The 22,616-nt window shown below is 45.2% G+C and overlaps 1 protein-coding gene across 4 annotated transcripts in view; it reads left to right on the top strand.

The window, feature by feature from the left end:
* Positions 1–10,424: 10,424 nt before the first annotated feature.
* Positions 10,425–22,616, top strand: part of Ippk (inositol-pentakisphosphate 2-kinase) — a 59,752-nt gene continuing 47,560 nt past the window's right edge. Inside the window, exons 1-4 of one of the 4 annotated variants that reach the window (XM_087896573.1) lie at positions 10,425–11,043; positions 18,046–18,153; positions 18,424–18,560; positions 21,034–21,160. The gene's annotated coding sequence lies outside the window, so the exon portion shown is untranslated. The remainder of the gene's footprint in view (positions 11,044–18,045; positions 18,154–18,423; positions 18,561–21,033; positions 21,161–22,616) is intronic. The other 3 variants (XM_085699456.2, XM_085699457.2, XM_085699458.2) reach the window with 3 other exon arrangements.

The following is a 22,616-nucleotide window of genomic DNA, read 5'->3' as shown; positions in this document are numbered from 1 at the left end:
TGCAGTGTTACTTTAAGACTGGGTCTTGCGGTGGTAGTGGCACATGCCCTTAATCCCAGTACTTGGGAGGCAGAGGCAGATGGATTTCTATGAGTTCGAGGCCAGCCTTCTCTACAGAAGCTAGTTCCAGGACAGGTTCCAACGCTACAGAGAAACCCTGTCTTGAAAAACCAAAAAAAGAAAAAAAAAGGGTCTTGCCTTTTAGTTTTATTATGATAAATAATTTGTTGTTATAATTCAGTCATGACACACTAGGTAAAAAGAACTACAGTAAGGAGGGCCTTTAGTTATGTGAAGGATGGGGAAAGGGAGACATTCAGCAGTCCTGGAGTTGGCACCTGACTTGTAGGGAGCCTGTGCCCCTAAGCTATGAAGTTACCTAGTGCTCCCTTTTTCTCTCTCTCTGTCTCTGACTCTCATGGGTTCTGGGGCATGCACTCAGGTTTCTCACACTGCTGAGCCATTTTCCCAGCCCCTCATTAGTACTTTTTAGTCTTTCCCCACCTCAGATGGAGTCAGCCCGTTTGCCTTCTCCCATTGAATGTTGAATGGGCCACCGTGAAGAAGCCCTCTGAGGTCTGGCCTCTGGAAGAACAGAGCTTTCCTTTTCCTTCCCCTCCCAGTGACCGGAGGTGAGTTCCCGAGGAGGTTTAAAAAAAAATCCCACAAGTGGAGCAGTCTCTGACCCCCACCCCTGACGCAGGACTTTCATCTGTCCACACTGACAGCTGCCTGTCAACTACAGTTCAATGGATTTCCTGTTCGGTGCCATGGTTTAGGTGAAAATGTCTTCTGGCAGGCTTCCTCTTTGGTTGACATGGTTCTCGGTGCTGGTTTCTTTTTACATCACTTGTCTGGATCTGAGAAGAGCTGTTAGCATTTAAGTGTGCTTACTGTTAGAACAGAGTGGCTCCTGCATGTTGGTTTGGAAACCAGAATTCCTCTTAGTGAGTGTGTATGTACAGGGTGTGTGTGTGTGTGTGTGTGTGTGGTGTGTGTGATGTACAGGGTGTGTGTGTGTGTGTGTGTGTGGTGTGTGTGTGTGATGTACAGGGTGTGTGTGTGTGTGGTGTGTGATGTACAGGGTGTGTGTGTGTGTGTGTGGTGTGTGATGTACAGGGTATGTGTGTGTGTGTGGTGTGTGTGATGTACAGGGTGTGTGTGTGTGTGTGGTGTGATGTACAGGGTGCGTGTGTGTGTGTGTGCTAGTGCATCATGGTACATCTATGGAGGTCAGAGGACAAGCTGCAGTAAGACCTTGGCCTCTGCTTTCTTTGTGACAGGGTCTCTTACTGTTTGAAGCTGCAGGAGCCCGGCTAACTGACCCTTGACCTTCTCTCCTTGAGTCCACCTCCTACCTTCTACAGGAGCCCTAGAACTGTAGGTGGAGGTGTGCTTCAATGCAGCTTTGTGACCGTTCTGGGATCCAACTCGGGTCTCAACACTTGCATGGCAAGCAGGTCACCCATTGAGTCATCTCTCCAGTCTGCTTTGGTTGTCTTTGAAACAGAGTCTCACTAAATAGTTGAAAGTGACTTGACCCTGCAATCCTGCTTTAGCCTCCTGAGTGCTAGGGTTACAGGTATGAGGAACCAACTGGCTACCTCATTTGCTGGCTCATTCTCTTTTTCTTTCTTTCTTTCCTTCCTTCCTTCCTCTCTCCCTTCCTTCCTTCCTTCCTTTTATGTGTGTGTTTGTTTCAAATATACAAATAAAAGCCATGTATGTTTTCATGGCTGACCCTTTTGTTATTCCTTTGGATCACTTTAAGAACTAACCACGCCCACCCCAGCCACTTCAGACCTCCCTCGCTGCCATCCTCTCTCTCTCTCTCTCTTTCTCTCTCTCTCTCTCTCTCTCTCTCTCTCTCTCTCTCGTGTGTGTGTGTGTGTGTGTGTGTGTGTGCGTGCATGTGTGTTTGTTTTGTGTCGTATGTACGTGTGTCTTTGTTCTCTCTATGTTTGTCTATGTCTCCCTTTCTTTAAGTAATAAATGTTTAGCTTTATGTGTAGCCTTACGTCCATTTACTCTGCCGTCCACCGCATCCAGCCACCTGACTCTGCCGCTCGCCCGGGGACCCTGACTCCCCTGGCCACATGGCGCTGCCACCCTGGAGATCGTGCAGGGACCCACAGCTACTAGCAGCTGCTCCGCGAGCTGCCCGGGACATCCCAACATCATTATTTTTAAAAAGAACAATATTGGTGCCGGGACTCGAGAGATTCACCCGCCAAGGGCCAGGGTTCCAGCTTTACCTTTCGTTCGGGACTCTGACCACCAGCTTCTGGGATTGAATCGGACCGAGGGCCTTCCTCAACACCGCCAACTGCCTGGACTCCTTCCTACAAACAACACCGGCTTCTAATTGTAAGTTTCCTCACTCCAGCCAGCTTATCTGAGTCTTTTTAACCCGGGGTTGACTGGTCCTCATGTTATTCCTTTGGGACACTTTAAGAACTAACCACGCCCACCCCAGCCACTTTTGACCTCCCCCTTCGCCACCTTTCTCTCTCTCTTGTGTGGTTGTCTCCTGTCGTGTGCACACGTTTCTCTCTGTCTCTGTGTCTTTATGTCTTTATATTTGTCAATCTCTGTCTCTCTATTTTTCTCTTTCTTTTTAAGTAATAAATGTTTACCCTTATGTTTATTTACTATGTCTTGTGATCCTTTTATCCGCCGTAACAGCCCGCCTGACTCCCCCGGCCGCATGGCGCTGCCACCCTGGAGACTAGAAGCTGCTCCGTGAGCCGCCCGGGGCCATCCCATCATCATTATTTTTAAAAAGAACAATACCTCCTGGTGTTTCTGGGCTCGGGGAGGGGTACTTCTCTGCCCCATTGCTGGCGTCCATTATGGCTTGCATCCTGTTAAGCCCGTGCATTCCCTCATCTGGAGGCCTGGGGCTTCCAGTCTCCTTCTTCCTCTTTATTTCAGTCTTTTCTTCCTTCCTACTTTTCTCGCGGACATAATTGGCTGAACCGGTTCAGCCTTTAGCATCCCACATGGGCACTCGGACACCTGGGCACATGGTTTGGATGTTCGCTTGCATCTCACCTAAATGGGGAGCCGTTCCCCATAGGCTCGAGATGCCACGGTTTTTGAGGGATTTTCATGGTCTTGACCTGGGAAAGCAAGTCATACCAGCCTAAATATGCCTTAAATTGTCTGTTTATGTGGGTTTTTCACGATTCAACAACCAGGCGGCCCCCGACTTTTAAAATTCCCGCGGCTTTCCATTCAAGCCACAACACGTGGCCGCCGCCATGTTCACTGGGGTCAGGTGACTTTATCACTAGATTCACTGAGAGCCAGATCACGCGACCAAGCTTTCTCATTCTTATGTATGTCCTGCCTTTCCCCTCCCCCTCCTCGGTGTTCTCGTTAACTCTGATTACAGGTGTTTTGCATAGTGACGTGCTTTCTGATAGGGCCCATCAAAAACATACACTTTGCCTAATTCCTGTTCAATCTTTCTATGTATAATGATTGTTCATTTCATCTCGTTTCAGACTACAAAATCATAAACTGGTATGGACTTTTAAGCTGTTTTCTACCATTGTCAGTTCTGCCATTAATCTTAATGTTACAAACAGTTTTTTTTTCTTTCTGTTTGTCGTTTTACAAATGTGGATCTTACCTGTTAAGAGTCAGTACAGTCAAACTCAGACCCAATCTTCCAGACAGATTCTATACTGCAGCTATACCTAATAATCAGCCCTCAACTGCTCAGAGATCTGGGGAATGTGATATTTAAATGTTTAATTATTTAAAAAACTTTTCATAACAAAAAGCGACAGGTTGGCTCCTAGCAAGCACTCTTGTTTCCTCCAAGAAGACAGAAGACAAACTGTCACTGACCACCGTCCATCTGCAGTTTGCTTCGACTGCCAAGCGCTGACCATTGGGCAAAAAACTGCCTTTCACCTAAACTGGAGACCTCCAAACGTGGACAAAATCACTGGAATCGACAGTCTAGCTGCCCAGGGTCAAGGTAGGCCTGTCTTCCTAAAGATTTCTTAGTCCACAGGGTCTTCAAAAGCCTGGCAGGCTCTACATTAAACAACAAAGGTCAAATGAAACCTTCAGTGACCAGAGAGGACCAAAGAGTAGCTCTAGATGCCAACCAAGTAAGTTCTCTGTCATTTTTTAATCATTAACTCAAGTAAAATCTTATCCTTCTCAAAGATCTCTGACAGTCTGATAGCTGAGAGGTTTTGCCAGGTTGTCTCACCAAATAAAAATACTTTTCATTATAATTTCTATTTTTACAAACCCAAGGAGTTCTTAATTCTTAATACAATATAATACAATATATATATATATATATATATATATATATATATATATATATATATATATATATATATATAAAACTTCTGTTTTTCTTATAAGTTCCAGGGAGCCAAATTCAAGAACCCATCATAAACAGGTCAGATACAAACCCCTCAATTCCCTGGTCCTAAAAATTTTTTTCTCAATTTAACTTTGTCCTCTGTTCTGCCAACATCCTAACCAGGTACAAGGAACACCAGACATTTCCATGCCACAGACACCTGTCCTGTCGGGAGCAGAGACCAACTATGCCAGGATGTGACCAGCACCCAGCTTCTCTCGGATCTCCCTCAGCCCCCCAAAGATGACGCCCACAAATCAGCCAAAACCAGTCTTGAGAATTCGCCGCCCCAATTCCTTCAAACTGTAATGTCTAACCTTCTACTTTTTATTATAAAAAGGATCCGGGAATGTTATTCCTTTGGATCACTTTAAGAACTAACCACGCCCACCCCAGCCACTTCGGACCTCCCTCACCGCCATCCCCTCTCTCTCTCTCTCTCTCTCTCTCTCTCTCTCTCTCTCTCTCTCTCTCTCGTGTGTGTGTGTGTGTGTGTGTGTGTGTGTGCGCGCGCGTGTGTGTGTTTGTTTTGTGTCGTATGTACGTGTGTCTTTGTTCTCTCTATGTTTGTCTATGTCTCCCTTTCTTTAAGTAATAAATGTTTAGCTTTATGTATAGACTTATGTCCATTTACTCTGCCATCCACCGCATCCAGCCTCCTGACTCTGGCGCTCGCCCGGCGACCCTGACTCCCCCGGCCACATGGCGCTGCCACCCTGGAGATCTTGAGATCTTGTGGGGACCCACAGCCACTAGCAGCTGCTCCGCGAGCTGCCCGGGACATCCCAACATCATTATTTTTAAAAAGAACAATACCTTTGCTTTAGAAACCAACTGATATGCTCTTCCCTGGGGAAGACTGTTTCTCTCATTCACAGATTAGTTGCTGCATTTGCTGTGTATGGTTGAGGCCTTGTGCGAACTTCCTGGTTCCACATGGGAATGTCTATTGATGTCATCTCCGTTCAGCTCATGTTTAGGCAGCCATGTTGGTGAGGCTTCATGGGTGTAGCTTCTGCCATTCCTAGAGCACAGTCTTAGAACAAAGTCACTGTTTTCTCTGCCTCCTGCAGTCCTTCTGTGTCGGGGGCCAGCCTCGACAAAATACTTCCTTCCAGAGTGGAGGCGTGGGAATTTAGAAATATACTAAAGAATACAAACATGCGAACAAAAATAATAAAACGCAGAAACCATAGGATAGTATCGGGAAAGAATTTCAGTGAGTACTGAAAATTCGTCCATGTTTGATTTCCAACAGCTTAATATACCCCTGCCTTCAAAAAGTAGGAAAAGGACTGCATTAACATACAAATTGAAAGTCATAAGAACTTTAAATCTTTGAAGAAAGAAATTGAAGAAGACACCAGAAAGTGGAAAGACCTCCCATGCTCTTGGGTAGGCAGAATTAATATAGTAAAAATGGCACTTACCGAAAGCAAACTACAGATTCAACGCAATGCCCATCAAAATCCCAGCAAAATTCTTCAAAGACCGCGAAAGAACAGTACTCAACTTCATTTGGAAAAGCAAAAAACTCAGGATAACCAAAACAATCCTGTACAATAAAAGAACTTCTGGAGGCATCACAATCCCTGACTTCAAACTCTACTACAGAGCTACAGTACTGAAAACAGCCTGGTATTGGCATAAGAACAGAAAGGAGGAGCAATGGAACCAAATAGAAGAACTGGATATCAATCCACACATCTTTGAACACCTGATATTTGATAAAGAAGCAAAAAAATCAAATGGAAAAAAGAAAGCATATTTAACAAGTGGTGCTGGCATAACTGGATATCAAAATGTAGAAAAATGAAAATAGACCCATATTTATCACCATGCACAAAACTCAAGTCCAAATGGATCAAAGACCTCAACATAAAGCCAGCCACACTGAACCTCATAGAAGAGAAAGTGGGAAGTACACTTGAACACATTCGCACAGGGAACCCCAGCAGCACAGACACTGAGAGAAGCAATAAATGGGACCTCCTGAAACTGAAAAGCTTCTGTAAAGCAAAGGACACAGTCAAAAAGACAACACGACAGCCTACAGAATGGGAAAAGATCTTCACTAACCCCACATCAGACAGAGGTCTGGTCTCCAAAATATACAAAGAACTCAAGAAATTGGACACCAAAAGATCACATAATGCAATAATAAAAACAAAAGGAGTACAGACCTAAACAGAGAACTCTCAACAGAGGAATTTAAAATGGCTGAAAGACACTTAAGGAAATGTTCAACATTCTTAGTCATCAGAGAAATGTAAATCAAAACAACTCTGAGATTCCATCTTAAATGCACTCAAAACAACTCTGAGATTCCATCTTACACCCGTAAGAATGGCCAAGATCAAAAACACTGATGACAACTTATGCTGGAGAGGTTGTGGGGAAAAGGGAACACTTCTGCATTGCTTTTGGGAATGCAACCCCTTTGGATATCAATGTGGCAATTTCTCAGAAAATTAGAAAACAACTTTCCTCAAGACCCAGTAATACCACTTTTGGGTATATATCCAAAGGATGCTCAATATTGCCACAAGGACATGTGCTCAGCTATGTTCATAGCAGCTTTGTTTGTCATAATCAGAAACTGGAAACAACCTAAATGCCCCTCGACCGAAGAATGGATTAAAAAAATGTGGTACATTTACACAATGGAGTACTACACAGCAGAAAAAAATAACGACAGCTTGAATTTTGCAGGAAAATGGATGGAACTAGAAAACATTATTTTGAGTGAGGTAACCTAGACACAGAAAGACAATTATCACATGTACTAACTCATAGGTGGTTTTTAAACATAAAGCAAAGAGAGCCAGCCTACAAACCACAATCCCAAAGAACTTAGACAACAATGCAGACACTAAGAGAGACTTACATAGATCTAATCTACATGGGAAGTAGAAAGTAGAAAAAGACAAGATCTCCTGAGTAAATTGGGAGCATGGGGACCTTGGGAGAGGGTTGAAGGCAGGAGGGGAGAGGCAGGGAGGGGAGCAGAGAAAAATGTAGAGCTCAATAAATATCATGGAAAAAAAAGAACGTCACGGGTACATTCATTGCTCATGTCCTTGACTCGTGCCCAAACCAAACACTCCGTAGGCAAACCACTCCCTGGGTGGAATCCTAAGTTATTTCCATACAGGGAACTAGAACTTAGTTGGATCCTTAGACTTTTGTTTTAGGTGGGAACCAACTACTTTCCTATTTCAGGAGCACAGGTCTGGCAACTAGCCACACCTGGTGACAACAGCCTTGAGAGCAGAACTCTGTTTTACAACTAGGTGGGTTCTTTGTTTGAGTTAGAAGCACTAAACTTGAACTAAAAACAAGTTCCAAACTCTCTGGCCTTTGGCCTCTTTGGGCCTCCACAATTCTTCCCTTTTTATTTTAATAAAACCTGTGCTTCTGCAGCAGGACAGATGATCGCGCCTGCCTTGGGATAAACGTTTCTCCATTTCCCAGTCTTACCCATCTTCAGAACGTGCACCTTAATTTATGCACAAGTCCAAGTCTTAGGTTGGTGGTGGTGGTGGGGGGATCAAATCCTGTCCTTGACTGCTGACCTCTGTAAACAAAGGGTTAAGAGAGAAAGTACTGGGCTCTGCCTCTTGAGCCAGGTTTCTGTCAAGAGAGTTCATTAGCAATTGGCTAATGATAAACAAGTAGATAATACTTTGTGTCATGCATACTTCAATGGCTAATATTATCTCCTTACTAAAGGAATAGAGGATCACTGGGGTTGGGAATGCCCACTTGTGAATTGGTCTAGAGTATTCAGCTGTATCACACTCTAAATTTGTTTTATCAAGCATATAAAATCCAAGAATTCATTGCTGGTCTCAAACTTTTCTTAGACAAATTCTAAAATTTTTTAACCATTAACATCTTATAGTGAACATTACTAGTATCAAACTTTTCTTAAACAAGTTCTGATCATTTTCTAACCATTAACATCTTATAGTGAACTAAAGCATTAACAGGTCAATACCATAACATGACTTAACAGGTCAATACCATAACACCATTTAACAAATCTTAATTTTCTTAAATCCATTTTAACCAAAAGACAAGATTTTTGTAGTGGGTAAGAATCCAAATACAATGCTGCTTTTAAGCAACTGAGCAGCAGAAAAAAGCCTTAGGCTGCCCTCCTCTTATCTGAAGAGGGCTTTCAGTCCTTTTCTCCCTGAGGGGAAAATTGAGAACTCAGTTCTCAGGCTCTCTTACCATTTCAACAGCAGATTGGATACCTCATTGGCAATCTGAGTTTTGTGTTTCTAGTCCTGCTCCAAAGTAAACAGGGTTCAAACTGTAGCAAGCTGTATTTATCACAGCTGTTGCAGCAGAGTCTCAGTGACTATGTGAATCCTGAGTGTTTGGAAGCAGCCCAGTGCCCTGCAGAGCAGAATGGCATCCACTGTACAGAATGGTGGCAGCAGGTCCCGTGGATCAGGCATTCCTCTCCTGGGGTCAGGAAAGCAGGACGATGAACTTTCATTCTAACTCCTCTGACTCCTCCGTGGGGGCGTTAGCAGCTGCGATGTCATCAGGTCTGGTGTTCTGCTGTACACATCGAACCGGGCATTCTGGAAGCCATCTCGCTTGATTCTCATCCTGTGAAAAAACACAGACATATCCTCGACCCCAAATTAATACAGGGTCAGTTCCTTTCCATCTTCCAGTGCAAGGGTCTCTCCACCTTGCTTTAGCGAAGGTCGCTTTTGTGCCGTTATGCCATAATCTGTCTGCCGCTGATCGCTCATTGACATCCATATTCCAGAAGTTTAGTGTAAACAGCACATGATTTAAGGCTTTATGTGGTGTTTGAGGATATAATTCTCCTGTTTTTATCTTTTGAAGTTGTGTTTTCAAGGAGCTATGAACACGCTCCACAATTCCTTGCCCTTGAGGATAATAAAGAATACCAGTCTTATGTTTGATATTCCATTGGTCACAAAATTGCCAAAATGCTTTATTAATATGTTCAGATCCATTATCTGTCTTTATTATTTTTCTGCCCCTCCTCAGCAGTGACCCTGGGCCTGAGGTGCAGCAATTCCGCTGGAGATGGATCAGTAGGGTCTGGCCTCCACAGCACTGCCCTTTGTGGATTGTAGTTGTCTGTGGTGTCTCTGGCTGTTACAAATAGGGGTTTCCTTGATGAGGGGTGAGAGCTGCCCTTGCCTGGCTGGACCCTGGAATAGGATGTCTCTTCTTTCCTTTTCCCCTCCATCTAACCCCTCCCTCTCTCCTTCCCTCCCTCCCCCCTCTCTTTTAGAGCAAGCCTAGGATTTATTGTGATCTTCCTGTCTTAGTATTTATTTATTTAATATTTTGTTTATTTATTATGTATACAATATTCTGTCTGCATGTATGCAGGCCTGAAGAGGGCACCAGATCTCATTACAGATTGTTGTGAGCCACCATGTGATTTCTGGGAATTGAACTCAGTACCTCTGGAAGAGGTTAAGAGTGTTCTTAACCACTGAGCTGTCTCTTCAACCTCTGTCTTAGTATTTTTAGTGCTGAGATTACAAGTATATGCCTTCATATCCATCTTCTCTTTTTCATTTTTACTAGGTAATATGTGTGTGCGTGCGTGTGTGTGTGTGTGTGTGTGTGTGGAAAAGAGTGTACAGACAACAGCAACTTCCTGTTTGGCTTTATTACCACCTCATTTACAACTAGGACATAAAACAGTGCCAACACATGGTGGGTCCTTCTAGATAGATTGTAGCATATAGAAATATTTGGTTCATCAGGCAGTGGTGGTGCATACCTTAATCTCAGAACTCAGGAGGCAGAGGCAGGCAGATCTTTGTGAGTTCAAGGCCAGCCTGGTCTACAGAGCAGAGTTCCAGGACAGCCAGTGCTACAAGAGAAACCCTGTCTTGAAAAACAAAAAAAATTTGATTGACTATATATTTGTGTTATAATTTTTTTATTGTAGCTGAATATTTTTTCTTTTTTATTTTATTGATATTTATTGAGTGCTACATTTTTCTCTGCTCCCCTCCCTGCCTCTCCCTTCCCTTCTTCAACCCTCCCCCAAGGTCCCCATGCTCTCAATTTACTCAGGAGGTCTTGTCTTTGTTATTCCTTTGCGGTCACTTTAAGAGCTAGCCACGCCCACCCCCCAGCCATTTCTGACCTCCCCCATCGCCATCTTTTCTCTCTCTCTTGTGTTTGTCCCTTGTCGTGTGTACATGTGTCTTTGTTCTTCTCTATGTTTTTCTTATGTCTCTCTGTTTTCCTCTTCTTTAAGCAATAAATGTCTCCCTCTTCTTTAAATAATACTATGTCCTGTGAGCCTTTTATCCGCCGTAACCACCCGCCTGACTCCCCCCGGTCGCATGGCACTGCCACCCTGGAGATCTTGCAGGGACCCACAGCCATCCTTGTCGGACTAGAAGCTGCTCCGCGAGCCTCCCGGGGCATCCCATCATCATATTATTTTTAAAGAACAATATTTGGTGCCGCAGACTCTAGAGATTCACCTGCCAAGGGCCAGGGTCCCAGCTTCAACTTTTGTCCGGGACTCTGAGCTCCAATTTCCGGGATTGAATCAGGACCGAGGGCCTTCCTCAACACCGCCAACTGCCTGGACTCATTCCTACAAACAACACCGGCTTCTAATTGTAAGTTTCCTCACTCCAGCCAGCTTATCTGAGCCTTTTTAACCCGGGATTGACCAGTCCTCCCCGGTGTTTCTGGGCTCGGGGGGTACTTCTCCACCCCGTTGCTGGCATTCATTATGGCTTGCATCCTGTTAAGCCCGTGCATTCCCTCACCTGGAGGCCTGGGGCCTCCAGTCTCCTTCCTCTCTTATTTCATTCTTTTCTTCTTTCTCATCTTTCTCACAGACGAAAAGGCTGATCCGGTTCGGCCTATACCACCCCACATGTGGATTGGGGATGCTCACCTACATGTCCTGGGTGGTCGATTCATTTGCATCTCACCTAAATGGGGAGCCATTCCCCGTAGGCTCGAGATGCCACGGTTTTTGCAGGTTTTTCACGGTCTTAACCTGGGAAAGCAAGTAGTACCAGCCTAAATATGTCTTAAATTGTCTGTTTATATGGGTTTTTCACGATTCAGACTCTGGATAACAACCAGGCGGCCCCCGGCTTTTAAAATTCCCGCAGTTTTTCCATTCAAGCCACAACACGTGTCCGCCGCCATGTTCATTGGGGTCAGGTGACTTTATTGCTAGATTCACTGAGAGCCAGATCATGCGACCAAGCTCTTCCACTGTTATGTATGTCCTGCTTTCCCCTCCCCCTCCTCGGTGTTCACTGAAATCCTCTCCTTAACTGTGATTACAGGTGTTTTGCATAGTGATGTGCTTTCTGATAGGGCCCATCAAAAACATACACTTTGCCTAATTCCTGTTCAATCTTTCTATGTATAATGATTGTTCATTTCATCTCGTTTCAGACTACAAAATCATAAACTGGTGTGTACTTTTAAGCTGTTTTCTACCAGTGTCAGTTCTGCCACTAATCTTAATGTTACAAACAGTTTTTTTCTTTCTGTCTGTCTTTTTACAAATATGGATCTTACCTATTAAGAGTCAATACACTCAAACTCAGACCCAACCTTTCAGACAGATTCTATACTGCAGCTATACCTAATAATCAGCCCTCAACTGCTCAGAGATCTAGGGAATGCGATATTTAAATGTTTAATTATTTAAAAAAAACTTTTTCATAACAAAAAGAGACAGGTTGGCTCCTAGCAAGCACTCTGTTTCCTCCAAGAAGACAGAAGACATACGGTCACAGACCAACGTCCACCTGCAGTTTGCTTCGACTGCCAAGTGCTGACCATTGGGCAAAAACTGTCTTTCACCTAAACTGGAGACCTCCAAACGTGGACAAAATCACTGGAATCGACAGTCTAGCTACCCAGGGTAAGGTAGGCCTGTCTTCCTAAAGATTTCTTAGTCCACAGGGTCTTCAAAAGCCGGACAGGCTCTACACTAAACAACAAAGGTCAAATGCAACCTTCAGCGACCAGGGAGGACCCAAAAGAGTAGCTCTGGGTGCCAACCAAGTAAGTTCTCTGTCATTGTTTAATCAGTAACTCAAGTAAAATCTTATCCTTCTCAAAGATCTCTGACAGTCTGATAGCTGAGAGGTTTTGCCAGGTTGTCACACCAAATAAAAGTACTTTTCATTATAATTTCTGTTTTTACAAACCCAAGGAGTTCTTAATACAATGTATATGTCTAAAACTTCTGTTTTTCTTATAAGTTCCAGGGAGCCAAATTAAAGAACCCATCATAAACAGGTCAGATACAAACCCCTCAATTCCCTGGTCCTAAAATTTTTTTTTTTTCTCAATTTAACTTTGTCCTCTGTTCTGCCAACACCCTAACCAGGTACAAGGGACACCAGACATTTCCATGCCACAGACACCTGTCCTGTCAGGAGCAGAGACCATCTATGCCAGGATGTGACCAGTACCCAGCTTCTCTCGGATCTCCCTCATCCCCCTCCAAAGATGACACCCACAAATCAGCCTGAAGTAGCCTTGAGAATTCGCTGCCCCAATTCCTTCAAACTGTAATGTCTAACCTTCTACTTTTTATTATAAAAAGGATCCGGGAATGTTATTCCTTTGCGGTCACTTTAAGAGCTAGCCACGCCCACCCCCCCAGCCATTTCTGACCTCCCCCATCGCCATCTTTTCTCTCTCTCTTGTGTTTGTCCCTTGTCGTGTGTACATGTGTCTTTGTTCTTCTCTATGTTTTTCTTATGTCTCTCTGTTTTCCTCTTCTTTAAGCAATAAATGTCTCCCTCTTCTTTAAATAATACTATGTCCTGTGAGCCTTTTATTCGTCGTAACCACCCGCCTGACTCCCCCGGCCGCATGGCACTGCCACCCTGGAGATCTTGCAGGGACCCACAGCCATCCTTGTCGGACTAGAAGCTGCTCTGCGAGCCGCCCGGGGCATCCCATCATCATATTCTTTTTAAAGAACAATAGTCTTTTTATACTTTCTACTTCCCATGTAGATTAGATCTATGTAAGTCTTAGTGTCCGCATTGCTATTTAAATTCTCTGGGATTGTGGTTTGTAGGCTGGCTCTCTTTGCTTTATGTTTAAAAACCACCTGTGAGTGCAGAAGTCCCTGGGTTGGAGTTGGACCTGGAAAGGTGTCTGATTCTCGTTTACTGCCTCGGAGGTTCCAGGCTCTAGTGTGCCTGAACCGCAGAGAACCTGTTTACTTCCTCAGAGGTCTCAGGCTCGAGCTCAGACCCGCAGGGGTTGTAGGTTCCTGCCTATTCCCTTTGATGTCCCAGACCAATGCCCGAACTCACAAAGGACCTGGCTCAGGCCTATTCTCTCTCAGGTCCCAGACTCGTGCCTGGCCCCACCGAGATCTCTGGTTCCTGCCTATTCCCTTGGAGGACCCAAGTTCACTCAGGCCCAGGCTGACAGAGGTCCTGGTTCCAGCCTAGTTCCTGGGAGGTCCTAGACTCTCGCCCAGACCCACCGGGGTGTTGGCTTAGATCTACTCCCTTGAAGGTCCCTATGTTATAATTTTTGATCCAAGTGGTTGTATGCATATATTTTCTTTTTTGTGTGTATGTGTGTGTGGTGGTGGTGGTGATAGTAGGAGTTAATGTATTTTTGGCTGACTATGAATTCTCTGTGTAGCTATTAATGAGCTTGAACTTCTGATACTTCCCCTTTTAGTTTTATGTATCTTTCTATTGTTCGTAATGGCTGCAGAGCCCTCAATGCCTAATAAGTTCATAAAGGTTCATCTTTTAATCCAGTTACAGTGGCTACTAAATTTATACATGAGTTTGCAGGAAATAAACATTCTAGCCATAGATCTCCCATCTGTGGATTCTCTCCTCTGTTTCCTGTTCTTCCCTTCTTGATAAGGTGTCTCCTGCAGCCCAGACTGGCCTCAGGGTTGCTGGGCAACTGAGAATGATCTTGAACTCCTGATCTGCCCACTTCCTTTCTCCAAAGTGTGTTGCCAACGTGGGTCACCACACCCAACTTACAAAACTTTATTACAGGTATGGTACATAGGTTTGTGGGTATAACTCAGAGGTAGAACATTTACCTAGTGTCTATGGCTCTGGATTAGATCCTCAACACTGTAAAATGAGAAGGGAGGAGATTCGAGCATGTGTTCTAGGGAGGACTGAAGACAAAGGAAACTGGACTTCCTCTCTCATTCTAAATGTGTGCACAGGTGCACATGTACTCACACACACCCAAAGTCATACACTTTATTTCTCTCATTTGTTTTATTTAACCATAGCCTTTGGCATCTTTCAAGTCAGAACTCACTGTGCTGCTAGTTTTATGTCAATCAGACACAGCCTAGAGCATCAGTGTTGAGGGAGCCTCAGTTGAGAAATCGCCTCCATAAGATGGAGGGGTAAACAAGAGTAAGCGGACTACTTGTTCGTTTCCCAGCTTCCCAGATCCGAATAATGACACAGAAACTATATTAATTACAACACTATTTGGCCTATTAGCTCAGGCTTTTTTAAAATTAACTATTACATCTTAAATTAACCTATTCTATTAATCTGTGTATTGCCATGAGGCTGTGGCCTACTGGTAAGGTTCTGGCATATCCTTTTCCTTTGGCAACTACATGGCATCTCCATGACTCTGCCTATTCTCTCTATCTCTGTTTGGATTTTTTGCCTGACTTTGCTCTGCTAAGCCATTGGTCCAAACAGCTTTATTCATCAACCAATAAAAGTAACATATGCAGAAGGACTCCCCACATCAAGCAAGCTTGTAGAACATTTTCTTAATTACTGATTGATGTGGAGGGTTCAGCCTTCTTTGGGTGGGGCCATCCCTGGTGTGGTGGTCTTGAGTTCTGTCAGAAAGCAGGCTGAGCAAAGCATGTGGTGCAAACCAGTAAACAACCTTCCACCACGGCCTCTGTATCAGTTCCTGCCTCCAGGTTTCTGCCCGATTTGAGTTCCTGTCCTGACTTCCTTTGACGATGCACTGTGATGTGGAATCATAATCCCTTTCAACTCAAATGTTTTTGGTCATGGTGTTTCATCACAGCAATAGTAACCCTGACTAAGACACTGATTTTTTTCCCCCCGAGAGCTTTAAGGGTTTCCTGACTGTATTGTAATCAGTGATTATGAAGCTCAATGTGGATCTGGAAGAATACTGCGTGTCAATCCTTGCTCTGGGTCTCACACTCGGATGGATTAATGACTGCCTGATGCTGCACTGAAGTGCCCTAAACTGGGAGTCAAGTCCTCTTTCCAGCATCCCATTTCTGTCCGAATACCCGTTTCATATCTCTGAACAATCAGGAATTTTATAGAATGCATTTCTAAGTGTGAAAGGTATAAATCTGTTGAGATAAGCATCATCAGCTTGTTAACATAGTTAAAACATGTTCTATGTATGCATATATGCACCACCTGTGTGCAAGGTACCCTCAGGGGCCAGAAGGGTACATCAGATCCAGTAAAGCTAGAATTACAAGTGGTTGTGAGCCATCGGATAGGGATACTGGGAAGATAACCCAGATCCTCAGCAAGAACAGGAAGTGGTCTTCACCCATCTCTCCAACCCCAGTTTCATTAGTTTTAGTATTTCCAAATGACCTCCAATGGTACCATTCTCCATCCTCAATCAGACCATGTGAAAGTGTGTTGTCTCTCTCTGCCATATATGGTAAAAAGCTCTGTAGAAGATGGTTTTCATGGGCTTGGCTGTAGGTTGGTGGTAAGAGCACTTGCCTATCATGAGTGAAGTTCTGGGTTCAATCTATAGTACTGCAAGAAAAAAAAATTTAATTTTGTCTCCTTGACATATAAGAAAAGATAGGTCACTACGTTTAAAGATTTTATCTGTACTTAATTTACTGATCTGTGTGAATATATGTACATTGTATGTATATGCATGTGCATGCTGAGGCTGGAAGTGCAGGTTTCTGGTGTCTCTTCTAACAGTTTTTGCCTGTTCCTCTAAGACAGACTCCTTGAACCCAGGGCTCACATTTTAGGTAGTGTGAAAGCCATTAAGCCCTGGTGGTCCTCTTGCCTCTTCCCTGCTCAGGAACTGAGCTTACAGTCATTCACAGGGTACACCCAGCTTGTTACCTGGGTGTTGGAATTCAAAATATGACCCTCATGGTTATGTGCTCTTAACCCTGGAGATATCTCTCTGGTCCTTACTTCATGGTTTTAATTATTAACTCTGAAAGGAGTTATAAACAATGCATGCTTTGTTTTTGTAAGCAAACATTTTATTTTAGGATTGTTTTAGATTTACAAAAAAACGTAGAGTAGGGCTGTCAAGATGACTCAGCTCAGCAGGTGAAGGCATTTACTGCTAAGCCTGACACCCTGAGTTCGATTTCCTGGAGCCCACATGGAGGAGAGAGAGAACAAACTCTTATAGCCAATCCTCTTGCTTGCACACACGTACTGTGGCATCCCCTCTCCCAATAAGTAAAACATTGAAAAATGAATGGAAAGACAGTGTGCAGTTCCTATACCTCTCATGGCTTCTCCAAAGTGAATGCACAAAACAATGGCCCACTTGCCAAAATGAATCGCAGCATTACCGTCAGCTGAACTCTAGATTTTCTTTCTTTTCCCTATCAGTGTGGTCTTCTTTCTTCTTCCACGCCTTCTGGTTTTGCAGTGCTGAGATCCAGCCCCAGGCCTGTCACACGTCAGCAGATGTCTGCCACTTACTTGTGTCCTCCGCCCTGCATGGCTTTTCGGTGTCACCGGGAAGATCTCATCTCCCTTCGTCAGGTCCCGTCCTTCCTCGTCTCCTCCCCTTTCCCTGCCATCTCTTTCTAGTGTAAACATGGAAAGCACCGCTAAACAGTGCTGGGGATAGAAGCAGGACCTGGAGGGGTTAAGCAAATCCAATCACTTTGCTACCTGTGTTGCAATCCTCAGCGTATCCTACCATATATGGTCAGCATATACTGCTGCAACAAAGCACCGCGGGCTTGTCGGCTTAACCAGGTGTTTCTCATAGCTCTGGTCCTGTACTCAGGGTGTTGACACGGCCAGGCTCTGAGGAGCTGCCGCCTTCGGCCGTGTCCTTACATGCCAGAGAGATGTCAGGATGATGAGTGTTCTCTTAAGGACATTTAATCTCACCATAGGGCTCTGCCCTCATGACTTCCACGGGACCCCTCTCCAAATACCATCGCACGTAAAGTTAGGGCCCCAACATATAAAGTTGGGAGTGCACAGCAGTCTATACTACTGCCCTCTGATGAGAGACACTTTTGACTTAGGCATCACTGTGAGAGGTGGCCCAACCCATCCTTACCTGCTCTGCTATTGATTTGAACTCAGTGGGTTTGTCTTCTGTGAGGGAAAAAAACTCGACTGTCTCATTTCTCTCTTAAGGAAGGCTCTCATTGTGTAGTTGAGGCTGGCCTTGAACTCTGAATCCTCCTGCCTCCACTTCTCAAAAGCAGGGATTACAGGTCACACTATTGCGGTCATCCACTAGAAAACTTTAAGTCATTTGGTGAATGGTTTACCTATTCTTGCAGTTCCATAGCTGTTTCCCCTTTGCTCCCGTCACCTCCTGTGCCTTTGTCACCTCTAGCTGTTCATTGTGTCACTGAGTGCTTCTCTCTCCACTCTTTTCAGTGCAAGCTCCAGGTGTGAGCTTCAGAGATGAACTGGAACTTCCTCCCGAACCAGAAGTGGGATGGAGGGTTGTTTTTATTCTCAAGGAATGAATTCTCCACGATTCTGGTCAGTATCAGAGGACGAGACTTGAGAGTGGGAGTGGGGTCCATTTAAGTCAGACGGCACAAACTGTGTAGAGGAAGGTGCGCTCCTTACCAAAAACTGTTGACGTTGCAGTGAGAGGGAGGTCTGGCGCCAGGCCGTGGGAACAAGTTAGACTCCCTGTCTTTGCTGACTTGTTGCTCTCCAGCTTGCCTCCCCTTCTTGCCACTCAGTCAGACAGGACCGGTCTCCTCTGCAAGACCCTCTCCTACCCACCAAATTTCTTTCCACCAGTCTCTTCCCCGGGCCAGTGATGCATCAAGGCGAGGAGGAGGGTTTATGTGGTTTCTCCAGACACCGGCTATGGAGACCTAGAAGCAATCACAGCGAAAACGGAATCTGCTTTTTATCACAAGCATACGCTGCAATTTGTAAGTCGTATCCGTCATGATACTCACTGGAAGAAAAAAATCAGGACACACAGTTTTCTCAGAGTCGTGAGGTCTCCTCCAGGAAGTGTCTCAGTGCAGCGCATGGAAATACTGCTTCTGACTGCACACTGTGCTCCTTTCACAGGGAGCTGGGAACTCAGTCATGTGTAGGGTCCCCAGCCTTCTAGGGTATGGGACAACCTAGATTCTGTGAACTGTTTTCTCATTGTCCTGTGCCTGTCTCTTCTCTGGAGTGGCTGTTTCTACCTCTTTCTCAACTCTCTTAAACAACCTCCCACCGCCTTCCCTGGAGTGGGGGTGGGGGTCCTAGTATCCTGGAAGAAGATGCTCGAAGTCACCTTGTTTTCCTGACTCACTGGTCTCTTTTCACTGCTGTCAACCTGAGCCTGGCCAGAGGCACAGAGGTGTCTGGACCAGCCATTCTCAGGGTTTTTCCTTTTATGAATCAATGTTGTGGAACACAGTCCTCCTGGTATAGCACGGGTATTCGCCCCTTAATCAGAACAGTTTGACCACCTGCACAGACAGTAACAAGACTGGGCTCGCTGACATTCACACCCAGGATTGGGTGTGGAGGAGGGTCATTAGACCCTCCACTTCTGATTATAGCCACTCCCTCCTGCAAACCGCACTCCCAGCTCTAACAAAGTCAAGGGAGTATATGGGACAGAAGGCTAGTGGGGGCAAACTCCATCTGTGCGGCTTTCAGGAGGTCATTAGCGATGCCAAGGGGGACTTCCCGGTGGTGCATCTGTTTGGGAATTACCTATGCTCCCCTAAGTCCAGTAAAGTCACTGGACTAGATGGGTGGGTCCTTTGGTTCATGTTAGGAATCTTCCTAACATGAGATCTCTGCCGATGCAAAAATCCCAATCAAGCCAAATCACAACAAGCCAAATTAAAAAATATCCAGGTTTAATGGGATTCCTGCGGGGGACCTGCGGGAGAACCAGGAAGCTGCGAATGCAACCATGGTGGGGTGGGGGGAAGAGACCATGAGGGAACTTTCTGGGAAAGCAATTTAAATAGACTGGGGGAGTGGTCAAGATTTTGGCAGGCTGTCTTGACCCTACTCCGGGGAGGGGTCAAGGTTTGGTGGGCACAGGGATGGACCCTCCAAAGATGGAGGCCAGAGACCGGGACTTAGAGTCCATTGCTGCTGTCCTATCTGCAATGAACGGACATTATTCTTGTCTTCCTTAGAAAAACTAAAACAGCACTTGGTACCCAGACAGACAGAGACAGGACAAAAGCAAGGCTGAGTTTTGGAGGAGCAGCTGCAGGGGCCTTGCTGTAGGGTGATACACCATGCAACCGAAGCTAAGCTGTCTGAGGGTGGCACAGTGCCAGGGGCAAGTCCTGCAGTGGCTCCCTCCATGAGGGGTAGAATAGCATGTGTCCTTGTTGCAGGTTGCATTTGCATTGTTTCTACTGTGGGTGATAAGGCATGCAAAGGAGACTGAGTTGTCTGCCCAGAGGGAAAGCAAGCATGGAAAATTCATGAGGAAAATCTTGGTGGTGCCATCTTCCTGAATGTGTTATGGCATGGCATTCATTCTTGATGTGGTCCAGCAGGGGTGTGTAGGGAGATCTCAGGAGTGGCTGGCGGAAGGGAAAACGTTGCGGATCTAGAAAGTGGCATGTATAGGGTGTTTTATAAGAGAACCATGGGGAAGCTGCATTGCCCTTGCTACGGATGATAAGTCATGCAACTGAGGCCCAGCTCTTTGCCCAGGAAACTTCTCTGCTCAAGAACTAACAGTAACACGAAAGACATCATCACGTTAGCCTCTCACCTGGTAGGTAAACAATGAAGAAGATGGTTTACCATTTTTACAGCTGGGGAAGATAAGGAAAAGAGACTGTAAACCAAACCTTTTGGAACCCAAAAGTTGGAGCTCAATGGGAAGAACCGAATAGAGATGTGAATGGGGAGACGTGGTGGTGAGGATACCCAGGGGCTGGGCAGGACACAGGTGGTATGTGGTGCCTGCCCAGTTCACCAGATCAGATAGGAGCATGTTTGCCAGAGAGCTTAAGGAAGGTAATTCAGCAGGGGCCTTAGGACTGCTATAGCCCCATAATGGGTCATGATCTTTATGAGGTAGGAGGGCCTCCGACAGATCTGAATGATTTATACTGGCATATAAACTGTGATCACAAAATAGAAATAATCCAGAGAGAGAGAAAAAAAAGAAGAAGAAGAAAAAAAGAAAAAGCAGACACAGGAACAAGTGTGGGAAGGTTTGTGTTGAGATGAAGTTTCTAGGTCAGAAAGAGACAGCTAAGTTCAGTGCTCGTAGTCTCTGAAGGCTTTTAGGTTGGAGCAATGGTTCACAAAGAGGTAAAGGGAAGAGTAACCGAGAGCAGAGCAAATGAAAATGATTAAGCTTAACCCAGCAGGGACAATCAGGCCCTCAGAGTGTGCTATGTACATTCTTTCTGGCCACAGAGTGCTGTGGGGTGGAGACTGTTTGCCCGGCCAGGCCCTTTCGACAGCCAGGTGTGGATAATGGAGCAGCAGCAGCCTCCCATGCTGCCCAGAGCCTGTCAGCCCCAGGGACTGGTCGGCACCGCAGGTGAGACATAGCCCTGCTCTTCCTTGGCATCAGACCAAGTGAATTAGTGTGTGCGAGACCCACCAAGCTCCTGGGTAGTACCCCTTGGTAGCACCCCAAGAAGAAATGGGATGGCTCGTGAATAAGACTAGAGGACAGGGATCAAACAGGTTATACCCTCCCACCCATGCCATGGTGTCCAACATTGCAATTTCTACAGATGTTTGGGATCTTTTCATGTTGTTTTGGACTTTACTTGCCATTTTTTTTTTTTTGGTTTTGAGACATGTCATGGGTCCCAGTCTGGTCTCTAACTAGCTAAAGATGACCTTGAACTTTTGATTATTCTGCCTCTCCCTTCTGAGAGCTGGAATTACAGGAGTGTATTACCAAGTCTGTTTTGTTCTATTTATTTATTTATTTATTTTTGAGACAGGGTTTCTCTGTGTAGCTTTGGCTTTCCTGAAACTCACTCTATAGACCAGGCTAGCTTTGAACTCACAGAGATCCACCTCCTTCTGCCTCCCGAGTGCTGGGATTAAAGGCGTGCAGCATCACTGCTCGGCTTCAAGTCTGATTTTGGTGGTGCTAGAGACTGTGCATGCTAGACTAAGATTCTACTGACCGAGCTATATCCTGAGCCCCCAATTTTTTTTTTTTGTCTTAAGACAGTTGGCACTTTCTGGTGGGTCTTCAGAGATCTGACCATATGTAAAAGGATTTTATACTGTATAACTCTAACCTCTGAATACCCCACAGACTCAGCAAAGCATCTGAAGTGCAGACAAGTGCACTTAAGGACCCAGAGTGGGAATTTACCCTGCACAAAGTGTAAGGACCGTATACAACTGTGAAGTTCTGAGTTTTATGGTTGGATGATATGCACATGGTACCCAGTAAAGTGATTAAGAAAATCCTCCAACTTCTGCACCTGTAAACATTTCTGAAGTAAGGTTAGCCAGCAAGGAGGGAGGACACTTCCGGAAGCTGGAAGGTCACTGAACGAAAATCTCAGTGTCAGGGGTGGGCTGTTTCCCTTTGATTGTCAGCTAGGGTGGTCCCTGACATCCCAGAACAATGCAGGCTATTGCAATGGCTGTTGGCTGCACATAGGAACTAGATGGTACAATGCTGTTGCTGAAGATCCCACATGCTAATTGCAGGCCACATGTAATTCGAATGGGTTGAGCTGAAAGCTCCCTTCTTTGCAGACATGTTTGGAAGTGCTGGGTGTTGTGTAGGCTGCTAGGGGACTGTCACAAATGGTGCTGCTCATTTACCTGCGTGCCAGGCAGATGTGCCCCTGGTACAATAATGGTACAACTAACTTTCTGATTGTCTTGAAGTACTGCTCTGCAGGAAGGGACTCATTGGTATTTTAAGATAAAAGCCTTTACCCGGGAGGTCATAGGACCCTAGTATGGAAACTCCTTCTGTAGTTAAATGGCTATGTGCCTGTCAGATTGTCTGCTAAACA

The sequence above is a fragment of the Myodes glareolus genome, chromosome 14 (assembly GCF_982192425.1).
Source record: "Myodes glareolus chromosome 14, mMyoGla1.1, whole genome shotgun sequence".
In the NCBI taxonomy this organism is placed as follows: domain Eukaryota; kingdom Metazoa; phylum Chordata; class Mammalia; order Rodentia; family Cricetidae; genus Myodes; species Myodes glareolus.
This window is presented reverse-complemented; position numbering and strand designations above follow the sequence as displayed.